The sequence below is a fragment of the Hydractinia symbiolongicarpus genome, chromosome 14, assembly GCF_029227915.1.
Source record: "Hydractinia symbiolongicarpus strain clone_291-10 chromosome 14, HSymV2.1, whole genome shotgun sequence".
Taxonomy (NCBI): domain Eukaryota; kingdom Metazoa; phylum Cnidaria; class Hydrozoa; order Anthoathecata; family Hydractiniidae; genus Hydractinia; species Hydractinia symbiolongicarpus.
The window spans coordinates 3,332,890-3,346,077 of NC_079888.1; the positions used below are offsets into that span (position 1 = coordinate 3,332,890).

Below are 13,188 nucleotides of genomic sequence, written 5' to 3' on the forward strand. Positions count from 1 at the left end.
TATACGGTAGTTCGTCCGGTGAAGATTCTCATTCAATTTCCTTTTGCTGTCACAATCATATGTCATTGGGGAATTAGCTCATATGGTAGAGCGTTCGCTTCGCATGCGAGTGATACCGGGGTCGATGCTCGAATTCTCCAACATTCCGCATTTTTGCGTATAGTGGTCGATCATGTGCATATCGTCACTCAAAGTGTCAGCATTAGTATAATAAAATAGTTAGAACTATACTTTTTTCGTCCTTCAACCAATGTATGTTGCATTCTGCGCAGACAATATAGCCAATCCATTGTGCAAACGTCGGTAAAGGCACTATACGCTAAAGGCGAAGTTGTAGATAAAGACGGTGTTCTTTCTTAAGTGATTCGATGATCCGCTGCTGAAAGATCCGACGATTGCTTACAATAATTTCACTTAAATTAAATATGTGATTTTCGACTTTCATGTCCAATCTTAAAAATAGTACCGCGTGTTTCTTGTCACATAATAGGCAGTCTGCTCACGTAACTTTGATTATACGGTAGTTCGTCCAGTGAAGATTTTCATTCAATTTTCCTATTGCTGTCATAAGTCATATGTCATAGGGGAATTAGCTCATATGGTAGAGCGCTCGCTTCGCATGCGAGAGGTACCGGGATCGATGCCCGGATTCTCCAACATTCTGTATTATTGCGAATAGTGGTCGATCATGTGCATATCGTCAATCAAAGTGCTTGCATTGGTATAACAGAATAATTAGAAATATATTTAAGTCCTTCAAACAATGCCCTTCAATCAAAGTGTCTCCCTTAGTATAATAAAATAATTAGAAATATCTTTTTTTAGTCCTTCAACCAACGTATGTTGTAATCCGCGCAGACAATTTAGCCAATCCATTGTGCAAACATTGGTAAAGGAACTATATTTTAAAGGCGAAGTTGCAGATAAGGACGCTGTTCTTTCTTAAGTGATTCGATGATCCGCTGCTGAATGATCCGACGATTGCTTACAAAAATTTCATTTGCATTAATGATTGGATTTTCAAATTTCATAACCAAACGTAAGAAAAGGACCGCGTGTTTGTTGTCACGTAGTAGGCGGTCTGTTCACGTAAATATAAATACACGGTATTTCGTCCAGTGAAGATTCTCATTCAATTTCCTTATTGCTGTCACAAGTCATATGCCATAGGGGAAATAGCTCATATGGTAGAGCGCTCGCTTTGCATGCGAGAGGTACCGGCATCGATGCCTGGATTCTCCAACATTCTGTATTATTGCGAATAGTGTTCGATCATGTGCATATCGTCAATCAAAGTGTCTGCATTAGTATAATAAAATAATTGTAAATATATTTAAGTCATTCAACCAATGTATGTTGCATACTGCGCAGACAATTTACCCAATCCATTTTGCGAACATCTGTAGAGGCACTATATGTTAAAGGCGAAGTTGCAGATAAAGACGGTGTTCTTTCTTAAGTGATTCGATGATCCGCTGCTGAATGATCCGATGATTGCTTACAATAATTTCACTTACTTTAATTATGGGATTCTCAACTTTCGTAACCAAACATAAGAATGGGACCGCGTGTTTCTTGTCACATGACAGGCAGTCCGTTAAAGTAAGTTTGAATATACGGTAGTTCGTCCAGTGAAGATCCTCATTCAGTTTCCTTATTGCTGTCACAAGTCATATGTCATAGGGGAATTAGCTCATGTGGTAGAGCGCTCGCTTCGCCTGTGAGAGGTACCGGAATCGATGCCCGCATTCTCCAACATTCTGTAATATTGCGTATAGTGGTCGATCATGTGCATACCGTCAATCAAGGTGTCTGCAATAGTATAATAAAATAATTTTAAATATATTTTATTCCTTCAACCAATGTGTGTTGCATACCGCGCCGATAATTTACCTAATCCATTTTGCAAACGTCGGTAAAGGAACTATATATTGAAGGCGAAGTTGCAGATAAGGACGCTGTTCTTTCTTAAGTGAGTCGATGATCCGCTGCTGAATGATCCAACGATTGCTTACAAAAATTTCACTTACATTAATGATTGTATTTTTAAGTTTCATAACCAAACGTAAGAATAGGACCGCGTGTTTCTTGTCACGTAATAGGCGGTCTGTTCACGTAAATTTGAATATACGGTATTTTGTCCAGTGAAGATTCTCATTCAATTTCCTTATTGCTGTCACAAATCATATGGGTTAGGGGAAATAGCTCATATGGTAGAGCGCTCGCTTCGCATGCGAGAGGTACCGGCATCGATGCCCGGATTCTCCTACATTCTGTATTATTGCGAATAGTGGTCGATCATGTGCATATCGTCAATCAAAGTGTCTGCATCAGTATAATAAAATAATTAAAAATTTATTTAAGTCCTTCAAACAATATATGTTGCATACCGCGCAGACAATTTAGCCAATCCATTGTTCAAACGTCGGTAAAGGCACCATGCGTTGAAGGCGAAGTTATAGATAAAGACGGTGTTCTTTCTTAAGTGATTCGATGATCCAGTGCACAATGATCTAACGATTCCTTACAATGATTTCACTTAAATTAATGATGTGATTCTCGACATTCATGTCCAAACGTAAGGGTAGTTCGCCAGTGATGATTCCTACTAAATTTCAATATTGATATCACAAGCCATACATCAAAGGGGAATTAGCTCAAATGGTAGAGCATTCGCTTCGCAGGTGAGAGGTACCGGGATTGATGCCCGGATTCTCCAACATTCTGGATAATTGCGTATAGTGATCGATCATGTTCATATCGTCAATCAAATTGTCTACAATAGTGTAATAAAGAATTTATAATTACATTTAAGTCCTTCAACCAATGTATGTTGCATTCCGCGCAGACAATTTAGCCAATCCATTGTGCAAACGTCGGTAAAGGCACTATACGTTAAAGGCGAATTTGTAGATGAAGACGGTGTTCTTTCTTAACTGATTGGATGATCCGCTGCTGAATGATTCGACGATTGCTTACAATAATTTCACTTAAATTAATGATGTGATTCTCGGCTTTCATGTCCAATCGTAAAAATAGGACCGCGTGTTTCTCGTCACATAATAGGCAGTCTGTTCACATAAATTTGAATATACGGTAGTTCGTCCAGTGAAGATGCTCATTCAATTTCCTTACTGCTTTCACAAGTTAAGACGCTCATATGGTAGAGCGCTCGTTTCGCATACGAGATGTACCGGGATCGATGCCCGGATTCTCCAACATTCTGTATTATTGCGAATAGTGGTCGATCATGTGCATATCGTCAATCAAAGTGTCTGCATTAGTATAATAAAGTAATTGTAAATATATTTAAGTCATTCAACCAATGTATGTTGCATACTGCGCAGACAATTTACCCAATCCATTTTGCGAACATCGGTAGAGGCACTATATGTTAAAGGCGAAGTTGCAGATAAAGACGGTGTTCTTTCTTAAGTGATTCGATGATCCGCTGCTGAATGATCCGATGATTGCTTACAATAATTTCACTTACTTTAATTATGGGATTCTCAACTTTCGTAACCAAACATAAGAATGGGACCGCGTGTTTCTTGTCACATGACAGGCAGTCGGTTAAAGTAAGTTTGAATATACGGTAGTTCGTCCAGTAAAAATTCTCATTCAGTTTCCTTATTGCTGTCACAAGTCATATGTCATGGGGGAATTAGCTCATGCGGTAGAGCGCTCGCTTCGCCTGTGAGAGGTACCGGAATCAATGCCCGGATTCTCCAACATTCTGGATAATTGCGTATAGTGATCGATCATGTTCATATCGTCAATCAAAGTGTCTTCAATAGTGTAATAAAGAATATATAAATTAATTTAAGTCCTTCAACCAATGTATGTTGCATACCGCGCAGACAATTTACCCAATCCATTTTGCAAACATCGGAAAAGGCACTATATGTTAAAGGCGGATTTGCAGAAAAAGACGGTGATCTTTTTAAATGATTCGATGATCCGCTGCTGAATGATCCGACGATTGATTACAATAACTTCACTTACATTAATGATGGGATTCTCAACTTTCGAAACCAAACGTAAGAATAGGACCGCGTGTTTCTTGTCACATAACAGGCAGTCTGTTAAAGTAAAGTTGAATATACGGTAGTTTGTCCAGTGAAGATTCTCATTCAGTTTCCTTATTGCTGTCACAATTCATATGTCATAGGGGAATTAGCTCATGTGGTAGAGCGCTCGCTTCGCCTGTGAGAGGTACCGGAATCGATGCCCGCATTCTCCAACATTCTGTAATATTGCGTATAGTGGTCGATCATGTGCATACCGTCAATCAAAGTGTCTGCAATAGTATAATAAAATAATTATAAATATATTTTATTCCTTCAACCAATGTGTGTTGCATACCGCGCCGATAATTTACATAATCCATTTTGCAAACGTCGGTAAAGGAACTATATATTGAAGGCGAAGTTGCAGACAAGGACGCTGTTTTTTCTTAAGTGAGTCGATGATCCGCTGCTGAATGATCCAACGATTGCTTACAAAAATTTCACTTACATTATTGATTGTGTTTTTAAGTTTCATAACCAAACGTAAGAATAGGACCGCGTGTTTCTTGTCACGTAATAGCCGGTCTGTTCACGTAAATTTGAATATACGGTATTTTGTCCAGTGAAGATTCTCATTCAATTTCCTTATTGCTGTCACAAATCATATGTCTTAGGGGAAATAGCTCATATGGTAGAGCGCTCGCTTCGCATGCGAAAGGTACCGGCATCGATGCCCGGATTCTCCTACATTCTGTATTATTGCGAATAGTGGTCGATCATGTGCATATCGTCAATCAAAGTGTCTGCATCAGTATAATAAAATAATTAAAAATTTATTTAAGTCCTTCAAACAATATATGTTGCATACCGCGCAGACAATTTTGCCAATCCATTGTTCAAACGTCCGTAAAGGCACCATGCGTTGAAGGCCAAGTTATAGATGAAGACGGTGTTCTTTCTTAACTGATTGGATGATCCGCTGCTGAATGATTCGACGATTGCTTACAATAATTTCACTTAAATTAATGATGTGATTCTCGGCTTTCATGTCCAATCGTAAAAATAGGACCGCGTGTTTCTCGTCACATAATAGGCAGTCTGTTCACATAAATTTGAATATACGGTAGTTCGTCCAGTGAAGATGCTCATTCAATTTCCTTACTGCTTTCACAAGTCATATCTCATAGGGGAATTAGCTCATATGGTAGAGCGCTCGTTTTGCATACGAGATGTACCGGGATCGATGCCCGGATTCTCCAACATTCTGAATTATTGCGTATAGTGCTCGATCATGTGCATATCGTCAATCAAAGTGTCTGCAGTAGTGTAATAAAGTAATTATAAATATAATTATGTCCTTCAACCAATGTATGTTGCATATCGCGCAGACAATTTGCCCAATCCATTTTGCAAACATCGGTAAAGGCACTATATGTTAAAGGTGAATTTGCAGATAAAGACAGTGTTCTTTTTAAATGATTCAATGATCCGCTGCTGAATGATCCGACGATTGCTTACAATAACTTCACTTACATTAATGATGGGATTCTCAACTTTTGTAACCAAACGTAAGAATAGGAACGCGTGCTTCTTGTCACATAACAGGCAGTCTGTTAAAGTAAGTTTGAATATACGGTAGTTCGTCCAGTAAAAATTCTTATTCAGTTTCCTTATTGCTGTCACAAGTCATATGTCATAGAGGAATTAGCTCATATGGTAGAGCGCTCGCTTCGCATGCGAGAGGTACTGGGATCGATGCCCGGATTCCCCAACATTCTGTATTATTGCGAATAGTGGTCGATCATGTGCATATCGCCAATCAAAGTGCCTGCATTGGTATAACAAAATAACTAGAAATATATTTAAGTCCTTCAACCAATGCCCTTCAATCAAAGTGTCTCCCTTAGTATAATAAAATAATTTGAAATATCTTTTTTTAGTCCTTCAACCAATGTATGTTGTAATCCGCGCAGACAATTTAGCCAATCCATTGTGCAAACATTGGTAAAGGAACTATATTTTAAAGACGAAGTTGCAGATAAGGACGCTGTTCTTTCTTAAGTGATTCGATGATCCGCTGCTGAATGATCCGACGATTGCTTACAAAAATTTCATTTACATTAATGATTGGATTTTCAAATTTCATAACCAAACGTAAGAATAGGACCGCGTGTTTGTTGTCACGTAGTAGGCGGTCTGTTCACGTAAATATAAATACACGGTATTTCGTCCAGTGAAGATTCTCATTCAATTTCCTTATTGCTGTCACAAGTCATATGCCATAGGGGAAATAGCTCATATGGTAGAGCGCTCGCTTTGCATGCGAGAGGTACCGGCATCGATGCCTGGATTATCCAACATTCTGTATTATTGCGAATAGTGGTCGATCATGTGCATATCGTCAATCAAAGTGTCTGCATTAGTATAATAAAGTAATTGTAAATATATTTAAGTCATTCAACCAATGTATGTTGCATACTGCGCAGACAATTTACCCAATCCATTTTGCGAACATCGGTAGAGGCACTATATGTTAAAGGCGAAGTTGCAGATAAAGACGGTGTTCTTTCTTAAGTGATTCGATGATCCGCTCCTGAATGATCCGTTGATTGCTTACAATAATTTCACTTACTTTAATTATGGGATTTTCAACTTTCGTAACCAAACATAAGAATGGGACCGCGTGTTTCTTGTCACATAACAGGCAGTCCGTTAAAGTAAGTTTGAATATACGGTAGTTCGTCCAGTAAAAATTCTTATTCAGTTTCCTTATTGCTGTCACAAGTCATATGTCATAAGGGAAATTAGCTCATATGGTAGAGAGCTCGCTTCGCATGCGAGAGGTACCAGTATCGATGCTCGGATTCTCCAAAATTCTGTATTATTGCGTATAGTGGTTGATCATGTGCATATCGTCAATCAAAGTGTCTGCATTGGTATAATTAAATTATTAGAAATATATTTTTTTAGTACTTTAACAAATGTATGTTGCATACCGCGCAGTCAGTTTAGTCAATCCATTGTGTAAATGTCGGTAAAAGCACTATACGTTAAAGGCGAAGTTGTAGATGAAGACGGTTTTCTTTCTTAAGTTTTTTGATGATCCGCTGCTGAATGATCCGACGATTGCTTACAATAATTTCACTTACATTAATGATCGGATTCTCCACTTTTGCAACCAAACGTAAGAATAGGACCGCGTGTTTCTTGTCACATAACAGCCAGTCTGTCAAAGTAAACTTGAATATACGGTAGTACGTCCAGTAAAGATTCTCATTCAATTTCCTTATTGTTGTAACAAGTCATATGTCATAGGGGAATTAGCTCATATTGGAGAGCGCTCACTTCACATCCGAGAAGTACCTGGATCAATGCCCGGATTCTCCAACATTCTGTATCATTGCGTATAGTGGTGGGTCATGTGCATATCGTCAATCAAAGTGTCTGCAATAGTATAATAAAGTAATTATAAATGTAATTAAGTCCTTCAACAAATGTATGTTGCATACCGCGCAGACAATTTACCCAATCCATTTTGCAAACATCGGTAAAAGCACTATATGTTAAAGGCGAAGTTTCAGAAAAAGACGGTGTTCTTTGTTAAGTGATTCAATGATCCGCTGCTGAATGATCCGACGATTGCTTACAATAATCACACTTAAATTAATGATGGGATTCTCAACCTTCATAACCAAACGTAAGAATAGGACCTCGTAGTTCCTTTCACATAATAGGCAGTCTGGTTACGTAAATTTGAATATACGGTAGTTCGTCCAGTGAAGATTCTCATTCAATTTCAATATTGCTGTCACGAACCATATGTCATAAGATAAATAGCTCATCTGGTAGAGCGCTCCATTCGCATGCGATAGGTACCGGGATCGAGGCCCGGATTCTCCAACATTGTTTATTATTGCGTATAGTGGTCCATCATGTCGATATGATCAATCCAAGTCCTTCTAATAGTATTATAAAATAATTACAAATAAATTTAAGACCTTCAACCAATGTATGTTGCATACAGTGCAAAGAGTTTACCCGATTCATTCTGCAAACGTCGGTAAAGGCACTATACGCTAAAGGCGAAGTTGTAGATAAAGACGATGTTCTTTCTTAAGTGATTCGATGATCCGCTGCTGAAAGATCCGACGATTGCTTACAATAATTTCACTTAAATTAAATTTGTGATTCTCGACTTTCATGTCAAATCTTAAAAATAGGACCGCGTGTTTCTTGTCACATAATAGGCAGTCTGTTCACGTAAATTTGAATATACGGTAGTTCGTCCGGTGAAGATTCTCATTCAATTTTCCTTTTGCTGTCAAAAGTCATATGTCATAGGGGAATTAGCTCATATGGTAGAGCGCTCGCTTCGCATGCCAGAAGTACCGGGATCGATGCCCGGATTCTTCAACATTCTGTATTATTGTGTATAGTGGTCGATCATGTGCATATCCTCAATCAAAGTGTCTGCAATAGTATAATAAAGTAATTATAAATATATTTAAGTCCTTCAACCAATGTATGTTGCATATCGCGCAGACAATTTACCCAATTCATTTTGCAAACATCGGTAAAAGCACTATATGTTACAGGCAAAGTTGCAGATAAGGACGCTGTACTTTCTTAAGTGATTCGATGATCTGCTGCTGAATAATCCGACGATTGCTTACAATAATGTGTTTTTTGTCACATAATAGGCAGTCTGCTCACGTAAATGTGATTATGCAGTAGTTCGTCCAGTGAAGATTTTCATTAAATTTCCTTATTGCTGTCACAAGTCATATGTCATAGGGAAATTAGCTCATATGGTAGAGCGCTCGCTTCGCATGCGAGAGGTACCAGGATCGATGCTCGGATTCTCCAACATTATGTATTATTGCGTATAGTGGTCGATCGTGTGCATATCGTCAATCAAAGTGTCTGCATTGGCATAATAAAATAATTAGAAATATATTTAAGTCCTTCAACCAATGTCCTTCAATCAAAGTGTCTGTATTAGTATAATAAAGAAATTATAAATATATTTAAGGCCTTCAACCAATGTATGTTGCATACCGCGCAGACAATTTCCCCAATCCATTTTGCAAACATCGGTAGAGGCACTATATGTTAAAGGCGAAGTTTCAGAAAAAGACGGTGTTCTTTGTTAAGTGATTCAATGATCCGCTGCTGAATGATCCGACGATTGCTTACAATAATCACACTTAAATTAATGATGGGATTCTCAACCTTCATAACCAAACGTAAGAATAGGACCTCGTAGTTCCTTTCACATAATAGGCAGTCTGGTTACGTAAATTTGAATATACGGTAGTTCGTCCAGTGAAGATTCTCATTCAATTTCAATATTGCTGTCACGAACCATATGTCAGAAGATAAATAGCTCATGTGGTAGAGCGCTCCATTCGCATGCGATAGGTACCTGGATCGAGGCCCGGATTCTCCAACATTGTTTATTATTGCGTATAGTGGTCCATCATGTCGATATGATCAATCCAAGTCCTTCCAATAGTATAATAAAATAATTACAAATAAATTTAAGACCTTCAACCAATGTATGTTGCATACAGTGCAAAGAGTTTACCCGATTCATTCTTCAAACGTCGGTAAAGGCACTATACGCTAAAGGCGAAGTTGTAGATAAAGACGATGTTCTTTCTTAAGTGATTCGATGATCCGCTGCTGAAAGATCCGACGATTGCTTACAATAATTTCACTTAAATTAAATTTGTGATTCTCGACTTTCATGTCAAATCTTAAAAATAGGACCGCGTGTTTCTTCTCACATAATAGGCAGTCTGTTCACGTAAATTTGAATATACGGTAGTTCGTCCAGTGAAGATTCTCATTCAATTTTCCTTTTGCTGTCAAAAGTCATATGTCAGAGGGGAATTAGCTCATATGGTAGAGCGCTCGCTTCGCATGCCAGAAGTACCGGGATCGATGCCCGGATTCTTCAACATTCTGTATTATTGTGTATAGTGGTCGATCATGTGCATATCGTCAATCAAAGTGTCTGCATTAGTATAATAAAGAAATTATTAATATATTTAAGTCCTTCAACCAATGTATGTTGCATACCGCGCAGACAATTTACCCAATCCATTTTGCAAACATCGGTAGAGGCACTATATGATAAAGGCAAATTTGTAGATAAAGACGGTGTTCTTTCTTAAGTGATTCGATGACCCGCTGCTGAAAGATCCGACGATTGCTTACAATAATTTCACTTAAATTAAATATGTGATTCTCGACTTTCATGTCCAATCTTAAAAATAGGACCGCGTGTTTCTTGTCACATAATAGGCAGTCTGTTCACGTAAATTTGAATATACGGTAGTTCGTCCGGTGAAGATTCTCATTCAATTACCTTTTGCTGTCAAAAGTCATATGTCATAGCGGAAATAGCTCATATGGTAGAGCGCTCGCTTCGCATGCGGGAAGTACCGGGATCGATGCCCTGATTCTCCAACATTCTGTATTATTGCGTATAGTGGTCGATCATGTGCATATCGTCAATCAAAGTGTCTGCATTAGTATAATAACATAGTTAGAATTATACTTTTTTAGTCCTTCAACCAATATATGTTGCATTCCGCGCAGACAATTTCGCTAATCCATTGTTTAAGCGTCGGTAAAGGCACTATACGTTAAAGACGAAGTTGTAGATGAAGACGGTGTTCTTTCTTAACTGATTAGATGATCAGCTGCTGAATGATCTGACGATTGCTTACAATAAATTTCACTTAAATTAATGTTGTGATTCTCGGCTTTCATGTCCAATCGTAAAAGTAGGACGGCGTGTTTCTCGTCACATATTAGGCAGTGTGTTCACATAAATTTGAATATACGGTAGTTTGTCCAGTGAAGATGCTCATTCAATTTCCTTACTGCTGTCACAAGTCATATCTCATAGGGGAATTAGCTCATATGGTAGAGCGCTCGTTTCGCATACGAGAATTACCGGGATCGATGCCCGGATTCTCCAACATTCTGCATCATTGCGTATAGTGCTCGATCAATTGCATATCGTCAATCAAAGTGTCTGCATTAGTATAATAAAGAAATTATTAATATATTTAAGTCCTTCAACCAATGTATGCTGCATACCGCGCAGACAATTTACCCAATCCATTTTGCAAACATCGGTAGAGGCACTATATGATAAAGGCAAATTTGTAAATAAAGACGGTGTTCTTTCTTAAGTGATTCGATGACCCGCTGCTGAAAGATCCGACGATTGCTTACAATAATTTCACTTAAATTAAATATGTGATTCTCGACTTTCATGTCCAATCTTAAAAATAGGACCGCGTGTTTCTTGTCACATAATAGGCAGTCTGTTCACGTAAATTTGAATATACGGTAGTTCGTCCGGTGAAGATTCTCATTTAATTACCTTTTGCTGTCAAAAGTCATATGTCATAGGGGAAATAGCTCATATGGTAGAGCGCTCGCTTCGCATGCGAGAAGTACCGGGATCGATGCCCTAATTCTCCAACATTCTGTATTATTGCGTATAGTGGTCGATCATGTGCATATCGTCAATAAAAGTGTCTGCATTAGTATAATAACATAGTTAGATTTATACTTTTTTAGTCCTTCAACCAATGTATGTTGCATACCGCGCAGACAATTTACCTAATCCATTTTACAAACATCGGTAGAGGCACTTTATATTAAAGGCGAAGTTTCAGAAAAAGACGGTGTTCTTTCTTAAGTGATTAATGATCCGCTGCTGAATGATCCGACGATTGCTTACAATCATTTCACTTAAGTTATTGATGTCAATTTCGACTTTCATCTCCAATTGCAAAAATAGGACCGCGTGCTTCTTGTCACATAATAGGCACTCTGTTCACGTTAATTTGAATATACGGTAGTTCGTCCAGTGAAGAATTTCATTCAACCTCTTTATTTCTGTCACAAGTCATATGTCACAGGGGAAATAGCTCATATGGTAGAGCGCTCGCTTCGCATGCGAAAGGTACCGGGATCGAGTCCCGGATTCTCCAACATTGTTTATTATTGCGTATAGTGGTCCATCATGTCGATATGATCAATCCAAGTGCTTCCAATAGTATAATAAAATAATTACAAATAAATTTAAGACCTTCAACCAATGTATGTTGCATACAGCGCAAAGAGATTACCCGATTCATTCTGTAAACGTCGGTAAAGACACTATACGCTAAAGGCGAAGTTGTAGATAAAGACGATGTTCCTTCTTAAGTGATTCGATGATCCGCTGCTGAAAGATCCGACGACTGCTTACAATAATTTCACTTAAATTAAATATGTGATTCTCGACTTTCATGTCAAATCTTAAAAATAGGACCGCGTGTTTCTTGTCACATAATAGGCAGTCTGTTCACGTAAATTTGAATATACGGTAGTTAGTCCGGTGAAGATTCTCATTCAATTTTCCTTTTGCTGTCAAAAGACATATGTCATAGGGGAATTAGCTCATATGGTAGAGCGCTCGCTTCGCATGCCAGAAGTACCGGGATCGATGCCCGGATTCTTCAACATTGTGTATTATTGTGTATAGTGGTCGATCATGTGCATATCGTCAATCAAAGTGTCTGCATTAGTATAATAAAGAAATTATTAATATATTTAAGTCTTCAACCAATGTATGTTGCATACCGCTCAGACAATTTACCCAATCCATTTTGCAAACATCGGTAGAGGCACTATATGTTAAAGGTAAATTTGTAGATAAAGACGGTGTTCTTTCTTAAGTGATTCGATGATCCGCTGCTGAAAGATCCGACGATTGCTTACAATAATTTCACTTAAATTAAATATGTAATTGTCGACTTTCATGTCCAATCTTAAAAATAGGACCGCGTGTTTCTTGTCACATAATAGGCAGTCTGTTCACGTAAATTTGAATATACGGTAGTTAGTCCGGTGAAGATTCTCATTCAATTTTCCTTTTGCTGTCAAAAGTCATATGTCATAGGGGAATTAGCTCATATGGTAGAGCGCTCGCTTCGCATGCCAGAAGTACCGGGATCGATGCCCGGATTCTTCAACATTGTTTATTATTGTGTATAGTGGATAAAGATAAAGATGATGTTCTTTCTTAAGTGATTCGATAATCCGCTGCTGAATAATCCGACGATTGCTTACAATAATTTCACTTACATTAATGATGGGATTCTCGACT

General features: G+C 38.1%; 1 non-coding gene across 1 annotated transcript; it reads left to right on the plus strand.

Annotated features, from left to right (window-relative positions):
* The first annotated feature begins 583 nt into the window (after positions 1-583).
* Positions 584-656, plus strand: Trnaa-cgc (transfer RNA alanine (anticodon CGC)). The gene has a single exon. It is a non-coding gene; the product is annotated as a tRNA-Ala (tRNA).
* Positions 657-13,188: the final 12,532 nt, after the last annotated feature.